At 44.6% G+C, this 22,210-nt stretch overlaps 1 long non-coding RNA gene across 1 annotated transcript in view; it reads left to right on the top strand.

The window, feature by feature from the left end:
- The first annotated feature begins 655 nt into the window (after window positions 1–655).
- The window catches only part of LOC141245817 (uncharacterized), a 55,052-nt gene continuing 33,497 nt past the window's right edge, over window positions 656–22,210 (top strand). Inside the window, exons 1-2 of the long non-coding RNA XR_012309474.1 lie at window positions 656–834; window positions 21,520–21,548. This is a non-coding gene — a long non-coding RNA (uncharacterized lncRNA). The remainder of the gene's footprint in view (window positions 835–21,519; window positions 21,549–22,210) is intronic.

The following is a 22,210-nucleotide window of genomic DNA, read 5'->3' as shown; positions in this document are numbered from 1 at the left end:
CACTGTACCCTGTGGTCATCACATGGGGTCATTTAACCCTTTAGATACAGCTGTTGCAAGTAACAGCGTTATTTAACGGGTTAATCGGACCCCATCGGTTCCAAATCTGTCCGGGCCGATGCCACAGAATGCCAGCTGTCATTTAAGGGGATAATAAATATTTTTAATCTTGATTCAGGCGTCGCTCCCTAAACACTGGACCCCCGTGCCTAGTGGCGAATACGGACCTGTGTACTGTGCATATAGTGTACATGGATGTACACATGTGGGTGACTGTGCTGTGTGTCAGTGCAAGGATTTCCATATGTGTGGCTATATACACATTACTCCAGGATAAAGGCCTGGGAGAATAGCACTGGGGACTCTCTCAGCAGCCTGCTCTGTAGGCAGACTAGAATCCCCTCCATTCCAGCAGCCATGTCACTGATAAACTGTCTACAGCTGGTGCCTGCTGTGATAGCCTCCCCTTCAGGGGCTCCAGTCTGGTCACCTCTATTCAGAATGGAGACCTGTTGGAAGCCATATTCCACACACAGCAAAAGCAGCTTCCCTTCCTGGAGACAACAGCAATGAGAGCCGTGTGACGTGGAGGCTCCGCCCCTCCCGATGACGTCACCGCAGAGTCTAGCATCTCGAGCTAACGCCCGCAGAGGCAGTCGCTGGTATACTGCGTGCAGTACACAACGTATCTGGCGGGAGCGGGTGAGAGAGAGCGACCGTTACTACAGATACAGCGACATCCACTGCGAACAAGAAGACATCTTCTCATCTCCAGGAGACTGTGGCAGCTGGCAGGAGATGGCCATTCTATCAACACCTAAAATGGCGAGGCTGGTAAGTTACAAGATGGAGGCGCTGTGTGCTGATGGGCTGTGAGAAGAGCAGGCAATAGAACTTCCCTGCCTAATCAGCCCTGATGTTACTGAGTGGAAAAAAGCTTTAGAAATCATTTCTACTGTCCCTGTTTCCTGTGCTAATGAGGGCTTTGCCTAGTGGGTGTTAGGTCCCTCCTTCCCATGTTGTCAGGCCCCTGTTGGTGTGATAACATCATTTGCGCGAGCGACATCATCGCCGCTCATGCAAATCTCGCGCATGCGCCGCTCATTCCGGCAGCGTCACTGCATCTCTGAAGCCAGGTGTACAATTCCCCGCATCAGAGGCGCACTGCGCATGTTCGGAGGTTTAGAAGATGGTTTGCGCCTCTGATGCGGGGAAGCGTACACCCGGCCTCGGAGAAGCAGTGACGCTGCCGGAATGAGCGTCGCATGCGCAAGATTAGCATCAGCTGGCGATGACGCCGCTCGTGCAAATTATGTCATCACGCCAACAGGGGCGTGACAACATGGAAAGAGGGCTGACTAGTCTGGGGAACGAACGCCCTATCGACTAGTCAAACCTTCGTTAGCATAGGTAATGGGGAACTTGTGAATGTTTTTTAAACCTTATTTTCACTCAGTAACGTTATACGGGGTTGGTTAGGCAGGGAATTTGCTGATACATAGGTGAATGCTTCTGGGTTGGAGGGCATGGGGGACCTGACAGGTTCCCTTTAAGCATATTCACATAAGGGCAGCACGCTGCATTGTATTTTATTAATGTCATTTTTTTTGTGGTAAAACCTGTAAAAAAACAGAAAAAAATAAATTGCAGAATAAGAAACCTACTTCAGCATCGTGCTTGGGCTTCTGATCTTTTCTGACCTTAAAGCGCACCTGTCAGCAGGATTGTGCTCAGTAATCTACATACACTGTCAGGTGGGCGCCATTACCATGAATAATATGACACCTTGGCTGATGAAATCCATCCAGTGGTTCTTGTTTAACCCCTTCATGACCAGACCAGTTTCCATTTTTGTGTTTTCCTTTTTTGCTCCCCTTCTTCCCAGAGCCATAACTTTCTTATTTTTTGGTCACTATGGCCATGTGATGGCTTATTTTTTGCGGGACAAGTTGTGCTTTTGAACAGCACCACTGGTTTTACTACATCGTGTACTGGAAAACAGGAAAATTCCAAGTGCGGTGAAATTGCAAAAAAGTGCAGTTCCACAGTTGTTTTCTTGGGGTTTTGTTTCACCATGTCTGCTGAATGCTAAAACTGACCTACCATTATTATTCTCCTGGTCATTATGAGTTCGTAGACACCAAACAGGTATAGTTTTTTTACTTAAGTGGTGAAAAAAAATCCAAAGTTTGCTTAAAAAAAAAAAAAAAAATGGCTCCATTTTCCGGGACCCATACCATCTCCATTTTTTACGATCTGGAGCTAGATGAGGGCTTATTTTTTGCGCGCCAAGCTGACGTTTTTATTGATACCATTTTGGGGTAGATCCGATGTTTTAATCGCGGTTATTGCAATGTTGCGGCGACCAAAAAAAAGTAATTATAGCATTTTGAATTTTTTTCACGTCACACCGTTTATCGATCGGATTAAATATTTTTTCATATTGATAGATCAAGTGATTCTGAATGTGGATATGTGTATGAGTGATTTTTTTTGTTTTATTGTGAATGGGGCGAAAGGGGGTGATTTAAACTTTAATATAATTTTTTTAATATTTTTAAACTTTTTTTACTTTACACTAGCTTCAATAGTCACAATGGGAGACTAGAAGCTGCAATTCTCTGATCGCCTTTGCTACACACAGGGGATGATCAGATCTCCTGTGTGTAGCAGAAATGCTCACCTGCTATGAGCGCCGACCACAATCTGGCAATGACAATGGCTAGGGTCTCCTGCAGACCTGGGTTGTCATGCCAACCTATCGGCGACCCACGATCATGTAACACGGTCGCCGATGTGCGGAGCCAACGACACGCTTCCGGGAAGCGCGAGTTAAATGCCGCTGTCAGAGATTGAGAGCAGAATTTAACTACACTGTGTTCCAAATTATTATGCAAATAATATTTTCTCAGATTTTCCCAAATTACCTATATGAATTGCAGTCATTGTAATTTTCCAGTCAAATAACTATTAGAGTACAATTGAAAGGTTTTTGTACAAACTGTCTATGATAACAGTATAGTTTTAAAAAATAAAAAACTCAACTGCACTCAAAATGCATGTTCCAAATTATTATGCACAGCAGAGTTTTCAACCTTTTCATTTTAATAAAGAACAAAAAATGGTCATTTTTGAAATTATAAGCATTAGCAGGTTATTACAAACTGAAATCAAACAGTTTTCAACTCAAAACTTTATTCTAGGTGATGTTACATTTGCACATAGGACCGCTTGTTCGAAAGGAGCTTCTGAACTTTTTCATCCATTGAATTTGTCAGGTTTTGGATGGTTTCTGCTTCCAATTGTTTTGCCTGAGGACAGAATACCCTCCCAGAGCTGTTGCTTAGATGTGAACTGCCTCCCGCCATCATAGACACTCCTTTTGATGATGCCCCAGAGGTTCTCAATGGGGTTGAGGTCAGGGGAGCATGGGTGCCACACCATTAGTTTGTCCCCTTTTATGCCCATAGCAGCCAGAGATGCAGATGTGTTATGTGCAGCATGAGACGGGGCATTATCATGCATGAAATGATCTCGATGGTCCAGATGGATGGATTGGAGGATGGCTGGTTGATGGACACCCCATGCAAACACGGCTACGGCGCTAACAAGGAGGAGGTGGAGTAATGTTTTGGGCTGGAATCATGGGGAGAGAGATTGTCGGCCCTTTTAGGATCCCTGAAGGGGTAAAGATGAACTCCATAATGTATGTTGAGTTTCTCAAACAGCACTTCCTTCCATGGTTCAAGAAGAAGAACCGTGCATTCCGCAGCAAGATCATTTTCATGCATGATAATGCCCTTTCTCATGCTGCACATAACACATCTGCATCTCTGGCTGATATGGGCATAAAAGTGGACAAACTTATGGTGTGGCACCCATGCTCCCCTGACCTCAACCCCATTGAGAACCTCTGGAGCATCATCAAAAGGAGTGTCTATGATGGTGGGAGGCAGTTCACATCTAAGCAACAGCTCTGGGAGTCTATTCTGTCCTCAGGCAAAACAATTGGAAGCAGAAACCATCCAAAACCTGACAAATTCAATGGACGAGAGAGTTCAGAAGCTCCTTTCGAACAAGCGGTCCTATGTGCAAATGTAACATCCCCTAGAATAAAGTTTTGAGTTGAAAACTGTTTCAATTGTACTCTAATAGTTATTTGACTGGAAAATTACAATGACTGCAATTCATATAGGTAATTTGGGAAAATCTGAGAAAATATTATTTGCATAATAATTTGGAACACTGTGTAGTTAACAGCCACGGGTGGGTGGGGGGGGGGTGGATCGCTATTCCACCCGCAGCTGTTGCGGGCACATGTCAGCTGTATATATCAGCTGTCGTGTACCTGGAAAGCTGCGGGCTCAGTGCTGGAGCTCGCACCAAACAGGGGGTTCTCACGTTTGTCATACTATTATGGCACACGTCAAAAAGGGGTTAATTTTTACTTATAGTTTGGAGATGATGATATGCTCGTGCTCTGGGACAGCCTGTAGGGTGGGCTCTATCTGGTGCTCTGCTTATACAGTCAGCTATATGCTCTTATGACAGGTCACTGATCGTTCAGTTACCTGCCTCCTATTTTACTTGTTATATACATAATGTGGGGTTAGAAAAAACAAACAAATCAAGCAAAATGGCGCCCGCACAGGCACAATAGCATCTATCGCTTGGCCATAGATGCTACTGTGCACGTGCCGTGGCCATTTTGTTGGAGCAAAAGAAAAATTTGTCTCCAGAAAAATGGCCACGTCACGTGCGCAGTGGCATCTATCAGCAAGCGAGGCTCTTAATCTGCGCAAGCCCTGCCCACTGGTGGCTGGCTCTTGCGCATATTGAGAGCATCACTTGGCGATAGATACTATTGCAATTGCTCCGCTGTCATTTTGTTGGAGCAAAAAATCTGGCTCCAGCAAAATGGCCACAGCACGTGAGCAGTTGAATCTATCGGCAAGCGATGCTCTTACTTTGCGCAGGCCTTGCCTACTGGTGGGCGCCGCTTGCGCAGAATAAGAGGATCACTTGCCGATAGATGCTACTGCACTTGCGCCGCAGACATTCTGCTGGAGAATAATTTTTTTACTCCAACAAAATGGCCGTGGCATGAGATAGATGCGCCTGCGCGAGCGCCATTTTGATTGATGTCATTTTTTTCCCCCCATAATGTATACACTATGTAAATTAAAAATTGGAGGCATGTCAGTGATCGATCAGTGAGCTGTCATAAGAGCATACAGATGTAAGCAGAGCACCAGATAGAGCCCACCTCACAGACTGCCCCGGAGCACGAGCATATCATTATCTCCAAACTGAAAGTAAAAATTACACAAGAACCACGGGACGGATTTCATTAACCAAGGTATCATTTTAATGTGTGTAACAGCGCCAACCTGACAGTGTATGTAGTTTACTTAGCACAATCCTGCTGACAGGTTAATTTTCAAGGAGTTGTCTGCTCTAAATCATTAAGTCTGCAGTCACTCTGTGTGCCTGCAGACTTCTGAATCCCCACAGAGCACAAGGTTTAAAAAACATTTATATGGTCCTCATTTCCTATGCTAATCAGGGCTTCGACTAGTGGGTGTTAGTTGCTCCCAGAAGAGTCAGCCTCCTTTCCATGTTATCACGCTCATTCTGGCAGCGTCACTGCATCTCTGAAGCCAGGTGTATGCTTCTCCGCATCAGAGGCGCACTGTGCATGTTCGGAAGTTTAGAAGATGACTTCCGTACATGTGCAGTGTGCCTCTGTAGCCAAGAAGCGTACACCCGGCCTCAGAAAAGCAGTGACGGTGCCGGAATGAGCGGCGCATGTGCAAGATTTCCATGAGCGACAATGACGCCGCTCGTGCAAATTATGTAATCATGCCCCATCAACTAGTCAAAGCCCTCATAAGCATAGGCAATGGGGAGCATGTGAATGTTTTGTAAACTTTGTTTTCACTCAGTAATGTTATACGGGGCTGGTTAGGCAGGGAAGTTGCTGATACATAGGTGAATGCTGCTGGGTTGGAGGGTATAGGGGATGTGACAGGTTGCCTTTAAGCTTACTCACATAAGAGCAGCGCACTGTTTTGTATTTTATTAATGTAATTTTCTTTGTCGTAAAACCTGTAAAAAAACCCAGAAAAAATAAATTGCCGAAAAAGAAATCTACTTCAGCATCGTGCTTATGCCTCTGATCTTTTCTGACTTTAAAGCGCACCTGTCAGCAGGATTGTGATTGTGTGCCCACACTGTCAGGTGGGCGCCATTACACTGATTAAAATGATACCTTGTTTGACGCTTGGCGATAGATAATACTGCTCATGGTCTGCGGCCATTTTGTTGGAGCAAAAAAAATTAGTCTTCAGCAAAATTGCTGCATCGTGTGGGCAGTTGCATCTATCAACAAGCGATGCTTTTAATCTGCGCAAGGTGGGCGGCGCTTGCCCAGTTTGAGAGCATCGCTTGGTGATAGATACTACTGCACACGCACCACTGCCAATCTGGCTCCAGCAAAACGGCCACGGCGCATGCTCAGTTGCACATATCAGCAAGCAATGCTCTTAATTTTTATCATTTTAATCAGCGTAACGCTGCCAACCTGACAGTGTATGTAGTTTACTTAGTACAATCCTACTGACAGGTGCACTTTAAAGGGGTTGACAACTCTAAATCTATAAGTCTGCAGTCCCTCTATGTAACTGCAGACTTATGAATCCCCCAGAGCACACACTGTGAGCTGCGGGGATTCGCCTGTGTCTGAGCCATATGCGTTATACATACTCCTGGCCAGATTCCGACTAGTGGGTGTGGCTTCGCTTCATGCACTTGCATAAAGTGAGGCTGCGCCCCAACTAGTGACTCAACTGTTCAGTGAGCGTGGCTTATATGTAAAGATGGTCTGAGATCAGTGGCCCAAAGTCATTTAACCCTTGAAAAACACCAGTTACTGGCTATTTGCCCCCTTTGATGGCAGTTCTCATGCCCAGAGCATATTTAAACGGGCTAGAATGACCTGAACTTGATGCGCCCATCACTATGTATGTAATGGTGGTCAGAGATCAGTGACCCAAAGTCATTTAACCCTTGAAAAACACCAATTATTTATTCAAATATGTGAAAATTGGTTATATCTCCACTTTGATGTCAGTTTTGATACCCAAAACTTATTTTGGCCAGGCTGGAGTGACTTGTATTTGATGCGGGCAATCACTATGTAATGGTGGTGTGAGATCAGGAGCCCAAAAACACTTAACCTCACTGCCCACTTTGATGCCCATTTTTGTGCCATTGTTATAACTTTTGTAGCTGCTCTTAATTGTATTCTAATCAGGGCACCTTGCTGCATTGTATTATATTAATGCATTTTTTTTTGTCAAAGCGCACCTGTCAGAAAGATTGTGCTCAGTAAACCACATACACGGTCAGGTGAGCGACATTAAACTGATTAAAATGATGAAATCCATTCTGTGGTTCTTGTGTAATGTTTACTTTCAGTTTGGAGATAATAATATGCTCGTGATCAGGGACGGCCTGAGGAGCCTCCTATTTTACATAATGCATCCATTAGTGCGGGGTAAAATAAGAGTCAGGTCAGTGAAGGCACAGTGACCTGTAATAAGAGCATACAGATGAATATGTAAGCAGAGCACCAGATAGAGCGCCCCCCCCCCACAGGCCGCCCCGAAGCACGAGCATATCATTATCTCCAAACTGAAAGTAAAGACTACACAAGAACCACAGGACGGATTTCATCAACCAAGGTATAATTTTAATCAGTTTAATGTCGCCCACCTGACAGTGTATGTGGTTAAGGCTGTGTGCCCACGATGCCTCCCAGCCTATGGCCCCGATGCTGCGGAGGGGCCGCATGCGGATATTCAAATGAGCGGCACCTTTTTTTTTTACCTATGGACTTTCCCCATAGAGGTTAGGTCTATGGGGAAAGCCTGCAAGCGGACCTGCAACTGAAATTGACATGCTACGGTCTGGAAAGACGCGCCACATGTCAGTTTCCGTGAGTGAGCCACAGACGCATAGTAGACATAGAATTTCTAGAAATGCCATCCACTATACTGTAACATTTGTCTCCTGCTTATTTGACGCTGCATAAGTCCGCAGCGTCAAACCTGCAGCGGCTCCGGATCGTGGGCACACAGCCTACTGAGGACAGTCCTGTTGACAGGTGCGCTTTAAATCTGTAAAAAACAGAAAAAAATAAATTACCTAATAAGAAACTGCCTAATAAGAAACCAACTGCAGCATCGTGCTTCACACAGCTTCATACTACTACAGTGGTGGCCAAAAGTATTGTCACCCCTAAAATTCTGTCAGATAATACTCAGTTTCTTCCTGAAAATGATTGCAATCACAAATTCTTTGGTATTATTCTCTTCATTTAATTTGCTTGCAAGGAAAAAACACAAAAGAGAACGAAGCAAAAATCAAATCATTGATCATTTCACACAAAACTCCACGGTATGCGTGGCCCCCTCAACCCCCAATCCTAGGATGCGTGGCTCCCTCATCCCCCAATCCTGAGATGAGTGTCCCCGTCATCCCCCAATCCTGGGATGCGTGGCCCCCTCATCCCCCAATCCTGGGATGCATGGCCCCGTCATCCCCCAATCCTGGGATGCGTGGCCCCCTCATCTCCCAATCCTGAGATGAGTGGCCCCCTCATCCCCCAATCCTGGTATATGTGGCCCCCTCATCCCCCAATCCTGGTATGTGTGGTCCCCTCATCCCTTTCACGCTGCACACATACAAAAAAATAAACATTTATACTCACCTTTCTTCTCTGTGCTCCAGCGCTGCGGTGTCCTGTTCTTCTGAGGAGTGCGGCGCCGGAGTACGCACGTGCCCATACTTCGCTGTCCTGTGCCATTTTGCTGAAGACACACTGAAAATGTGTCTTCAGTAAAATGGCACCGGATAGCGCTATACGCATACGCCGACTACGACACCTTCACTCCTGCCCTGGTCTCTGGCGAGAAGAGAGGTGCTGTGGCAACGCTCCTCCCGGTCAGGTAAGTATGTAAGTATGGCGCCGGAGATCGTGGTATGCGTTCAGTGTCTTTTCATACTGCGAACTTTGGCGCCATATACTCCTCCTACCTGTAACAGCTCCATGCATTTATCTGTCTGGAGCCAGACTGCGCAGGCGTGTCTAGCTTGTGCAGTCTATAGAGGCTTCAGACAGAGGGACGCTTGTAGTGTTATATTATAGATACACATGCACAGCTTCACACTATAAGGTATGATAGTAGTGTGACGCTGTGCCTGTGTATATAACATCTAGTGGGGAGTTCACACTATAAACTATAAAGTGTTTACATAGCTCTATACTATATACTATTATATATTATATACCTCGTCGTGTAAAGCTGTGCATGTGTATATAATATATAATGAAGCGTTCACACTACATACCATAAAATGTATACATATCACTATACTATATACAAGAGCATCTCACTAAATTAAAATGTCATCAAAATGTTAATTTCAGTTCTTCAATACAAGAAGTGAAACTTATAGAGTCATTAAAAACAGAGTGATCTATTTCAAGTGTTTATTTCTGTTAATGTTGATGATTATGGCTTACAGCCAATGAAAACACAAAAGTGATTATTTCAGTAAATTAGAATAATTAACAAAAAACAAGCTTTTAAAAATGTCCCTTAGTCTGTTTCAGTAGGCTCCACAATCATGGGGAAGACTGCTGACTTGACAGTTGTCGAAAAGACAGTCATTGACAAACTCCACAAGGAGGGTAAGCCACAAAAGGTCATTGCTAAAGAAGCTGGCTTTTTACACACTGCTGTATCCAAGCATATTAATGAAAAGTTGCGTGGAAGGAAAACGTGTGGTAGATAAAGGTGCACTAGCAACCGGGATAACCGCAGCCTTGAAAGGATTTTTAAGAAAAGGCTATTCAAAAATTTGGGGGAGATTCACAAGGAGTGGACTGCTTCAAGAGCCACCACACACCGACGTATCCAGGACATGGGCTACAAGTGTCGCATTCCTTGTGTCAAGCCACTCATGACCAATAGACAACGCCAAAAGCGTCTTACCTGGGCCAAGGAGAAAAAGACCTGGACTGTTGTCAGTGGTCTAAGGTGTTGATTTCAGATGATAGTAAATTTTGCATTTCATTTGGAAATCAAGGTCTCAGGAGTCTGGAGGAAGAGTGGGGAGGCCACAATCCAAGCTACTTGAGGTCTAGTGTGAAGTTTCCACAATCAGTGCTGGTTTGGGGAGCAATGTCATCTGCTGGTGCAGGTACACTGTGTTTTATCAAGACCAAAGTCAGCGCAGCCGTCTGCCAGGATATTTTATAGCACTTCATGCTTCCCTCTGCCGACAAGCTTTTAAGAGTTGAAAATTTCTCCAGCAGGACTTGGCACCTGTCCACACTGCCAAAAGTATCAATACCTGGTTTAAAAACAACAGTATGGCTGCGTGCACACGATGCTTTTTTCATGCGTTTATGCTGCGGATTTTCCGCTGCTTAAACGCATCAAAAACGCATGGTAATCCGCACCCCATGGTCCCCAATGGCATTCCGCAATGTCAATGCACATGCTGCGGATTTTTCCGCAGCGTTTCTGCAGCGCAAATAAATCCGCAGCATGTTCATTAATTTTGCGGAAGCGCCGCCATTGACTTGCATTGAGACGCATATAATGCGCGTCTGTACATTTATACAAGCGGATTATATGCGTCTCTATGTGCGGATGGTACCCAGTTCTGGAGGAGAGGAGACTCTCATCCAGACCTGGGTACCATTGTACCTGTAAAAAAAAGAATAAAATAATAAATAAAGTTTATATTCACCTGTCCGGCGGCCCCTGCAGCGCTTCTCCTTCCAGGACCTGAGATGACGTCGCGGTCATGTGACCGCAGGCTGTCTCGCGAGATGCCGGCAACCCGGAAGAAGCCAGGACGAGCGCGACAGCACACGGGGCGGGGGATCGGGGGTGAGTATAGCTTTATTTTTTTATTTTTACGGTCACACTATGTAAATCCATGCCTTTTGCATGGATTTAAATTGTGTGACCTAGTTGTCAAGCACTTTCCAAGTGATGCTATCGCTTGGAAAGTGCTCGTCAGTCCGCATGCAGAAACACATGCGTTAACGCATGTGGGTACGCATGTGAATTCGCATGTATTCTGCAGGAAAAACGCATGCACAATCCGCATGCGTTTTTTCTGCCAGGGAGATGCAGAAATGCTGCAGAAATTTTCTGCTTCATTTCTGCATCGTGGGCACATACCCTATCACTGTGATTGATTGGCCAGCAAACTCGCCTGACCTTAACCCCATAGGCAATCTATCGGGTATTATCAAGAGGAGGATGAGATACACCAGACCCAACAATGCAGACGAGCTGAAGGCTGCTATCAAAGCAACCTGGGCTTCCATAACACCTCAGCAGTGCCACAGGCTGATCGCCTCCATGCCACATTGCCGCATTGATGCAATAATTGAGCCCCGACCAAGTACTGAGTGCATTCACTGAACATACATTTCAGTAGGCCAGCATTTTGGATTTTAAATTAATTTTTCAAGACGGCGTTATGAAGTATTCTAATTTACTGAGATAATGACTTTTGTATAATGATTGGCTGTAAGCCATAATCATCAACATTAACAGAAATAAACACTTGAAATAGATCACTCTGTTTGTAATGACGCTATATAATATATGAGTTTCACTTTTTGTATTGAAGAACTGAAATAAATTAACTTTTTGATGATATTCTAATTTAGTGAGAAGCACTTGTATCTTGTATACAGTACTGAGCATAAGTGAGTACACCCCTTGTATTATCAGTACATTATTTTTACAATGCTCAGCATAAGGGCGGTTTCATGCGTCTGGATATTTCCGGGACTGGAAAAACCCATATCGGAGATATACATATCCGGTGTGTCTGTGTGTGTCACACTTGTGGCGCATCAGGATCACCCGTACCGGCGCCTGGGAATCAGTGTACAGTTCCCAAGCCCTGGGTGCTATATTCTGCCCTCATCATTGTTCTTTGCTCGCGCTGTGATCAGCACGAGCAGGAGACAAAGTTGGGTGTAGTAGTGTCTGCTCCTACAGTGTCTCAGTGTAAAATAAGATTAAAATAATAAAATACATTTACTCGCCTGTCACCACACGTACTGGACACACTGACATGTGAAAGAGCCCTAAGTAGGTACTCCCCCTTATTATTGGTACATTATATATACAGCACTCAGCTTAAGTAAGTACACCCCTCTATTATCAGAACATTATATACAAAGTGCTCAGTGTGTGTACACCCGTTTATTATTAGTACTTTATATAGCACTCAGCATAATTGAGTACACCCCCATATTATCAGTGCATTATATATACAGCAATCAGCATAAGTGAGTACAAACCCTGTATTATCAGTATATTATATAGAGTGCTTAGAGTAAGTGAGTGCACCCCCTGTATTTTCACAAAATTATATATAAAGCTCTCAGAATAAGTGAGCACACTCCTGTATTATCAATACATTATACATAAAGTACAGACCAAAAGTTTGGACACACCTTCTCATTTAAAGATTTTTCAGTATTTTCATGACTTTGAAAATTGTACATTCACACTGAAGGCATCAAAACTATGAATTAACACATGTGGAATTATATACTTAACAAAAAAGTGTGAAACAACTGAAAATATATCTTATATTCTAGGTTCTTCAAAGTAGCCACCTTTTGCTTTGATCACTGCTTTGCACACTCTTGGCATTCTCTTGATGAGCTTCAAGTGGTAGTCACCGGAAATGGTTTTCACTTCACAGGTGTGCCCTGTCAGGTTTAATAAGTGGGATTTCTTCTTGCCTTATAAATGGGGTTGGGACCATCAGTTGTGTTGTGCAGAAGTCAGGTGGATACACAGCTGATAGTCCTACTGAATAGACTGTTAGAATTTGTATTATGGCAAGAAAAAAGCAGCTAAGTAAAGAAAAACGAGTGGCCATCATTACTTTAAGAAATGAAGGTCAGTCAGTCCGAAAAATTGGGCAAACTTTGAAAGTGTCCCCAGGTGCAGTTGCAAAAGCCATCAAGCGCTACAAAGAAACTGGCTCACATGAGGACCGCCACAGGAAAGGAAGACCAAGAGTCACCTCTACTTCTGAGGATAAGTTTATCCGAGTCACCAGCCTTAGAAATCGCAGGTTAACAGCAGCTCAGATTAGAGACCAGGTCAATGTCACACAGAGTTCTAGCAGCAGACACATCTTTTCAACAACTGTTAAAAGGAGACTTTGTGCAGCAGGCCTTCATGGTAAAATAGCTGCTAGGAAACCACTGCTAAGGACAGGCAACAAGCAGAAGAGACAAGTTTGGGCTAAAGAACACAAGGAATGGACATTAGACCAGTGGAAATCTGTGCTTTGGTCTGATGAGTCCAAATTTGAGATCTTTGGTTCCAACCACCGTGTCTTTGTGCGACGCAGAAAAGGTGATCGGATGGACTCTACATGCCTGGTTCCCACCGTGAAGCATGGAGGAGGAGGTGTGATGGTGTGGGGGTGCTTTGCTGGTGACACTGTTGGGGATTTATTCAAAATTGAAGGCATACTGAACCAGCATGGCTACCACAGCATCTTGCAGCGGCATGCTATTCCATCCGGTTTGCGTTTAGTTGGACCATCATTTATTTTTCAACAGGACAATGACCCCAAACACACCTCCAGGCTGTGTAAGGGCTATTTGACCAAGAAGGAGAGTGATGGGGTGCTACGCCAGATGACCTGGCCTCCACAGTCACCAGACCTGAACCCAATCGAGATGGTTTGGGGTGAGCTGGACCGCAGAGTGAAGGCAAAAGGGCCAACAAGTGCTAAGCATCTCTGGGAACTCCTTCAAGATTGTTGGAAGACCATTTCCGGTGACTACCTCTTGAAGCTCATCAAGAGAATGCCAAGAGTGTGCAAAGCAGTCATCAAAGCAAAAGGTGACTACTTTGAAGAACCTAGAATATAAGACATATTTTCAGTTGTTTCACACTTTTTTGTTAAGTATATAATTCCACATCTGTTAATTCATAGTTTTTATGCCTTCAGTGTGAATGTACAATTTTCATAGTCATGAAAATACAGAAAAATCTTTAAGTGAGAAGGTGTGTCCAAACTTTTGGTCTGTACTGTATATACAGTGTATATATATATATATATATATATATATATATATATATATATATATATATATATATATATATATATATATATATATACACACACACACATACAGCGCTTAGCATAAGTGAGTACACCCCTGTATTATCAGTACATCCTATATAATGCTGGACTCGTCTTTCTTTCCAAAGCCGGGATGGGCGGAGACTGCTCAGTGTGGCGCCGGAGTCAGCACGTGCGCATACCGCACTACGGCGCCATTTTATTGAAGACACTGTGCTTGCGAATTCGCAGATACAGTGTCTTCAACAAAATGGAGCTGGATATCGCAGGATGCGCACGTGTCTACTCCTGCACCATTTTATTGAAGAATTCTACTACAACATCAGTATAGCAGTGCTCACAAGCCGGCCATCACCATTATCCTTATAGTCAGCTTGTGCGCACTGCTATGTTGACGTTGGAGTACATTACTTCAATAAAATAGGCGCTGTTTTATTGAAGACACTGTGTATGCAAATTTGCAGACCCAGTTTCTTTAAAAAAATGGTGCAGGATAGCGCTGTATGTGCACATGCTGACTCCAGCGCCATTAAAGGGGTTGTCCAGTACTTTATATTAGCCCCCCCCAATGTATCCCCCCGGGTCCCCTAAGGATTTGTGTAATTACCTTATGTTGCAGATACTGCCTGTGAGCAGCACGATCACTGGCCGCTCACAGGCATGACGTGAACCCCGACTACAGCCGGCTCTGACATCCGCTGATGTCACGACAAGTGCTGGCAGCAGCCAGGGGTCTCTGTCTTCTGCGTTCCGCGGTGGATGCCAGGCTGTGAGCGGGGTTACCCTCTACCCGCGTCACACCCAGCATCTACTGTGTGCTCTGCCTCTCCCCATTCATTGGGAAAGCGCGCGGTGGATGCTGGGTGTGACACGGGGTAGCCCCGCCCACAACCCAGCAGCCACCGCGGGGACCGCATCACTGATGTCACTCCTCACTTGTTGTGATGTCAGCGCGGGGTCACGTGATGCCTGTGAGCGGCCAAGGATAGCACCGCTCACAGGTAGAAACAGCAACCTAAGGTATTTACAAAAATCCTTAGGGGCCCCGGGGGGGATCCATTGTGGGGTAATAAAAAGTACTGGACAACTTCTTTAATAAAATTAAAAATGTACCAGTAAAAATGCTTGCCACGTGGGCGTAGAACGTGTTTAATAGCTAGTGCAATATATAGTGAGGCATTCACACTATAAGCTATACAGTTTATACATAGCTCTATACTGTCATATAGTAGATGCCTCGTTGTGTGAAACTGTGCCTGTGTATATAATATATAGTGGGTAGTTCACACTTTATATTGTATACATAGTAATACGCTATACTATCATATAGTATATACCTTGTATATAGTATAGAGCTCCGTAGATCACTACTAGCTTCACGATCACCCAATTAAGATTATTAGCTGCCACCACCAATCAGTTCCGGTCGATTGGATGCCTTATAGGTAGCGTGTGGCTTTGGGGGAGGAACGATTACAGAGCAAAAGAAACAGAACTATTACATTTTATATTTAATCCAAAGGGAGACAGTGTTTCTGAAAAAATATACAAAAGATTTTACAAAGGGAGACAAAACAATACAGCATATACAGTTACAGAAATAAAAGGGATTAACAGAAAAGCTTACTATACCGATCGCAGAGACGATTCAGTTTAGATGAAGGAAAGCGCTTCGATTTGACTGTTAAGGAACGTGGCCCTTGCTTACACGAAAATATGTATCTTCCAGCATGAGCGAAGATCAATATTCGGCTTGATCTTTTATGCCTGATTGGGCCCTGCCCACACACTCCCCTGTGATGATGTCACGTGGGCTGGTCTGCGCCCTTCATGTTTTTTTTTAAATCTCTTAATTTCTGTGATATCTCCTCGCTCGATGATCGCAGAAGTTAGCAAGTGAATCCATATTTTTTATTGTGATTTTACTTTTCCTTAGAGATCAAACATGACATGGCTGCTTTCAGTTATCTTTGCCCTGTTGCGTTACAGCTCAACGGCAGGGCTCGCAGATATGGAAAAATATGCATACTGTTCCCCACATAGCCCCGCTGCTAAAAATATAGGTCCCATCACAATCAGAATTATAGAAATTCCCCTATTCCACACTTACTTTCGGTACCTAAAAGTCTGGAGATTAAACGCATTTGCAACTGGAAATGACCCGGCTATTCTCAGGAGTGTGATAGATTCCCTTTGAAGCCTAAGGAGATGTTTCCTATCTCTCTCAGGTGTCATACTGGTTACTTTTACACAACTCATTCAGTCTCTAGTCCAGGGGTCCTCAAACTTTTTAAACACGGGGCCAGTTCACTGTCCCTCAGACTATTGGAGGGCTGGAATATAGTTTTTTTTAAAAAAAAACTATGAACAAATTCCTATGCACACTGCACATATCTTATTTTGATGTAAAAAAACAATACAGGAACAAATACAATATTTAAAATGAAGAACAAGTAAAGTTAGATAAACCGGTATTTCAATAGGCAAGTAAATGTCCCCAATAGACACCATAGGCCCCAATAGGCAGGTAAATATCCCCAATAGACAGCATAGGTCCCCAATAGGCAGGTAAATATCCCCAATAGGCAGCATAGGTCCCCAATAGGCAGGTAAATGTCCCCAATAGGCAGGTAAATGTCCCCAATAGGCAGCATAGGTCCTCAATGGGGAGGTAAAAGTCCCCAATAGGCAGCATAGGTCCTCAATGGGCAGGTAAATGACCCCAATAGGCAGCATAGGTCCTCAATAGGCAGGCTATTTCCCCCTTATAATGCCCCATGCAGGCTGTTCCCCCCTTATAATGCCCCATGCAGGATGTCACCCCCCATATAATGCCCCATGCATGATGTCCCTTTCTCCCACCATATAATGCCCCATGCAAGATATCACTCCCCTGTATTTATAATGTCCCATGCAGGATGTCACCCCCCATATAATGCCCCATGCAGGATGTCACTCCCCTGTCGTTATAATGCCCCATTCCGGGTGTCACCCCCATATAATGCCCCATGCAGGATGTCCCTTTCTCCCACCATATAATGCCCCATGCAAGATATCACTCCCCTGTCTTTATAATGCCCCATGCAGGATGTCACCCCCCCCATATAATGCCCCATGCAGGATGTCACTCCCCTGTCGTTATAATGCCCCATGCAGGATGTCACCCCCCCATATAATGCGCCACGCAGGATATCACTCCCCTGTCGTTATAATGCCCCTTTCAGGATGTCACCCCCCATATAATACCCCATGCAGCATGTCACTCCCCCATATAATACCCCATGCAGGATGTCACCCCCCCATATAATGCCCCATGCAGCATGTCACCCCCCCATATAATGCCCCATGCAGGATATCACTCCCTTGTTGTTATAATGCCCCATTCAGGATGTCACCCCCCCATATAATGCCCCATGCAGGATGTCACTCCCCTGTTGTTATAATGCCCCATTCAGGATATCATCCCCCCATATAATGCCTCATGCAGGATGTCACTCCCCTGTCGTTATAATGCCCCATGCAGGATGTCACTCCCCTGTTGTTATAATGCCCCATTCAGGATATCATCCCCCCATATAATGCCCCATGCAGGATGTCACTCCCCTGTCGTTATAATGCCCCATGCAGGATGTCACCCCCCCCCATATAATGCCCCATGCAGGATGTCACTCCCCTGTCGTTATAATGCCCCATTCAGGATGTCACCCCCCCATATAATGCGCCACGCAGGATATCACTCCCCTGTCGTTATAATGCCCCTTTCAGGATGTCACCCCCCCATATAATACCCCATGCAACATGTCACTCCCCCATATAATGCCCCATGCAGCATGTCACCCCCCCATATAATGCCCCATGCAGGATATCACTCCCCTGTCGTTATAATGCCCCATTCAGGATGTCACCCCCCCCCATATAATGCCTCATGCAGCATGTCACCCCTCCCCCATATAATGCCCCATGCAGGATGTCACCCCTAATATTATGTCCCATGCCTCCATACATTAAAAAAAAAATGCAATACTCACCTCCCTCCTCCTCACCTGCTGCAGCTGCTCAATTCCGGACTCCAGCGTTGCCGGCCTCATCCTGCTCTGCGCTGCCTGTGATGGCTCAGGGGAGGGCACGGTGTAAAGACGTCACCGCACCCTCTGACCTGACACGTCACAGGGAGCATGCTCCAGGAAGACAGTGGATCTGCGGAGGCACGAGAGGTAAGTATCCGGCTGCCGGGGCCATGAGCAAGCGGGGGGAAGGGCGGGCGCTGGCACCGCTCTCCTCTGCCCCCAGCTCGGCGGGCCGGATAAAAATCCTCCGCGGGCCGTAGTTTGAGGACCCCTGCTCTAGTCCATATGTTTCAAGGTGTCTATTCATCGCATGTGTCTTTTACTAAGGGCTCCATTTCTTATGGTAATTAGCCTGAATAATTAAGTTTGGCACTTCTTGTGTGCACTGCCACTTTACATTGAAGCAGCTTTTTAGATTGTCAGCTTTACTCCTTACTATGGTATAGGGTTTGTGGGGATGAGGGGCTTGGAGAGAGAGATATTTTTTATATTTCCTGACAAATAGTATACAGTATGGAGCTATGTATACAATATGTAGTATATAGTGTGAACTCCCCACTATATATTATATGCACAGGCACAGCTTTACACAATGAGGTATATACTATGTGATAGTATGTGGTATAGCACTTTGTATACAAGATATAGTGTGAATGCCCCACTAAATATGATGTACACATGCAAAGCTTCACTCTGAGCTATATACTATACAATAATATATAGTATAGAGTATGTATACATTAGTATATAGTGTGAACTCCCCACTGCATATTATATACACAGGTACAGTTTTACACTACGAGGTGTCTACTAGATGATGGTATATAGCAATGTTTCCCAAACTCCAGTCCTCATGGCCCCCACAGGTCATGTTTTCAGGATCTTCTTAGTATTGCACAGGTGATGGAATTACTATCAAGGCATCATGAATTCTCTAACCTGTGCAATACTAAGGAGATCCTGAAAACATGACCTGTGGGGGCCATGAGGACTGGAGTTTGGGAAACACTGGTATATAGTATAGTGCTATGTATACATTATATGGTATGTAGTGTGAACTCCCCACAATAGTGATGGTCCGAGTCAAAATCAGGTCACTTTAACTTGTCTCAAGCATTAGAACTGGTATTTTTAGGGGTTAAATTACTTTGGTTCACTGATCTCACACCACTGTTACACATATAGGGATGCCCTTCATCAAACATAAATTCTCTAGCCCAGCTTAAACGGGTTCTGTGCATCAGGACTGACATCAAAGTCGGCAATTAGCCTATTTTTACAGATTTGCATAAGTTACTTTTTTTAATTGGTTAAAGGGGTACTCCGGGGAGATAAAAAAAAAAAAGTTGTACTGTTCCTGCACTCATACACTATAAAGATGATATGCCCAGCGCGCTATAATAATCTTTATAACTCCTGCTCCCTGCTAGTAGCCCTGTGAATGAGACATTATCAAGGGGCTGCTATTAGAAGCTGTGAGCAGGCGATGCCCTCGACATGTCCCCTCACCTGGGACTGCAGACAGGGAGACATTATGGGGCTGGTGTGACAGGCGCTGCTTTTCACTGCACTGCTCACCCCTCTGTCTGGGATATTACAGCAGTGTGCAGCTCCTCGCTGTTATTACCCAGTCTAATAGTTGTTTCCCTGCCGACAACGGGAGTTGCCTCGCCTCCTCTCCTCAGGCTACCTGTTCCCTACATGCGGGAGCAGCACTTAGTGTATGATGTAATGACCCAGGCGGGAGGGGGTAGCAGTGAAAGAGCAGATCCTGTCACGGAATTAAAAGGGTTAAAAAGATTATGTATCTGCACTGGGCATCTCCTCTTTATAATTTGAGTGCAGGAACAGTCCAAAATAAATGTCTATCTCCCTGGGGTACCCCTTTTAAATAACTGTGGGCCAGTGATCTCACATCACTGTTATACAATAGTGATGCCCTGCATGAGATTCAGGTCACTCCAGCATGGCCCAAATGGGTTCTGGGCATGTGAACTGGCATCAAAGTGGGCAAATGGTTGTATGACTTAGTACTACTGGTTTTACTGCACCACCACACAGAAGAGGAAGACCCACATCACAGTTTCCTTCCGGATGGCCAAAGTGGTTATTAATCAGAAAAGCTGGCATCAAGGTGGGCAAATTTCAACTTTGTCGTGGGTTGAATAAGTTACTGATTTAGTTTTTTTTAGAGTTTAAGGGGTTGTCCGGCCTTAGGCTACTGTATGTACCTGCAGACTTGTGAATCCTCACATCGCAAATATTGCTCACTGTAAGATTTCTCCGATGGCGGCACAAGGAGTTGGCGGTCATGTGTAATTTGCATACTTCAGCCATATCCTGACTATATGAGCGTGACCTCCCTCAATGCAAGTGTATTAAGTGAGGCTGGATACAATCTAGTCAGAAAGTGGCTGGAAGTATGCAATTTGCATACTTGTGGTCACATGACTGCCCACTAATGGCGCTGGCACCGGAGGATCCTCACAGTGAGCAGTGTGTGCATTGTGAGGATTCACAAGTCTGCAATCACATGCAGTGACTTCAGACTTGTAACCTAAGGCCGGACAACCCCTCTAACTCTAAAAATAAACCAGTAACTTCTTCAAATCAGTACAAAGTTACAATTTTTGTCCACTTTGATGCCAGCTTTTCAGATCAGTAACCACTTTGACCATCCTGAAGGAAATTGATTATAATATGGGTGTTCCTCTTCTGTGTGCTGGTGATGTAAGACCAATATTCATTCAACCATTTAGCAACACCAGATACTTATTCAAATCTGTGAAAACTGGCTAATTGCCTACTTTGATGCCATTTTTGATACCCAGAACCCATTTGGACTAGGCTGGAATTACCTGAATTTGATGCAGGGCATCACTTTTTCTGTAATTATGGTGTGAGATCAGTGGCTCAGGGTTATATAACCCTTCAAAAACACAAGTTATTCGGCTGTGTGCCCACGATGCGTTTTTGGTGCGTTTTTTGTTGCGTATTTGCAGCGCATAAACGCTCCAGAAACGCATTGCATACCTTTTCCCATGACTTCCTATGACATTCTGCAAGTTCTGTGCACATGGTCAGGATTTTTTCTGCGCAGAAAATTTTCTAATAACTCAATTTGGTGACAGTTCTATTGCCCAGAACCTGTTTGGGCCAGGTTGGAGGAACGTGTTTGATGCGTAGTATCACTCTCTGTGTAAATCCTAAATACTTGACATTTTTTTTTCTTCAGCAGACAAAGCTTAAACGGCACAGAAGAGGGTAAGTCTGATTTCATTCTCTTATGTCCATTACTAGGACAATATCTTTATAAATACTGTGTTTTCCTGGATATAAAACCTACACCTAAAATAAGCCTTTGCATGATTTTACAGAGTTTTTGGCATATGCTTGAAATATAATCCCCAAAAATAAGCCCTAGTTACAGTTAAGGCCAGCATTAAAGTGGGTGGAGAGCAAACTGGGCAATTGACCAAGACCCCAACTCTCGTCGGTTGTGTGCCCACGATGCGTTTTTTAAGTGTTTCCGCAGCGGCAAAAACGCTGCAGAAATGCTTAAAAAACGCATGGTAGAAGGCCTGCCATGTTCCCCAATGATAATCCGCACGTGCTGTGCACATGCTGCAGAAATTTCCGCTGTGGATTATCATTGCGGAAAAAAACGCAGCACTACCAATTATTTTGCGGAAGTGCTACGTTTTCGCCGCCATTGACTTGCATTAGAACGAATGGATTACGCATCACTGTATATGTAGATGCACCTTCCATGCGTTCTAATGTGCGGCTGGTACCCAGGTCTAGAGAAGAGGAGACTCTCCTCCGGACCCGGGTACCATAGAAACTGTGAAAAAAAGAATAAAATAAAAAATAAATATGATACTTACCTTCTGGCGGCCCGCGGCGCGCTCCTCCTTGCTTGGTGG

Source organism: Phyllobates terribilis, unplaced genomic scaffold (assembly GCF_046119375.1).
Source record: "Phyllobates terribilis strain yellow unplaced genomic scaffold, ASM4611937v1 Scaffold_2137__1_contigs__length_162031, whole genome shotgun sequence".
Lineage (NCBI taxonomy): Eukaryota > Metazoa > Chordata > Amphibia > Anura > Dendrobatidae > Phyllobates > Phyllobates terribilis.
This window is presented reverse-complemented; position numbering and strand designations above follow the sequence as displayed.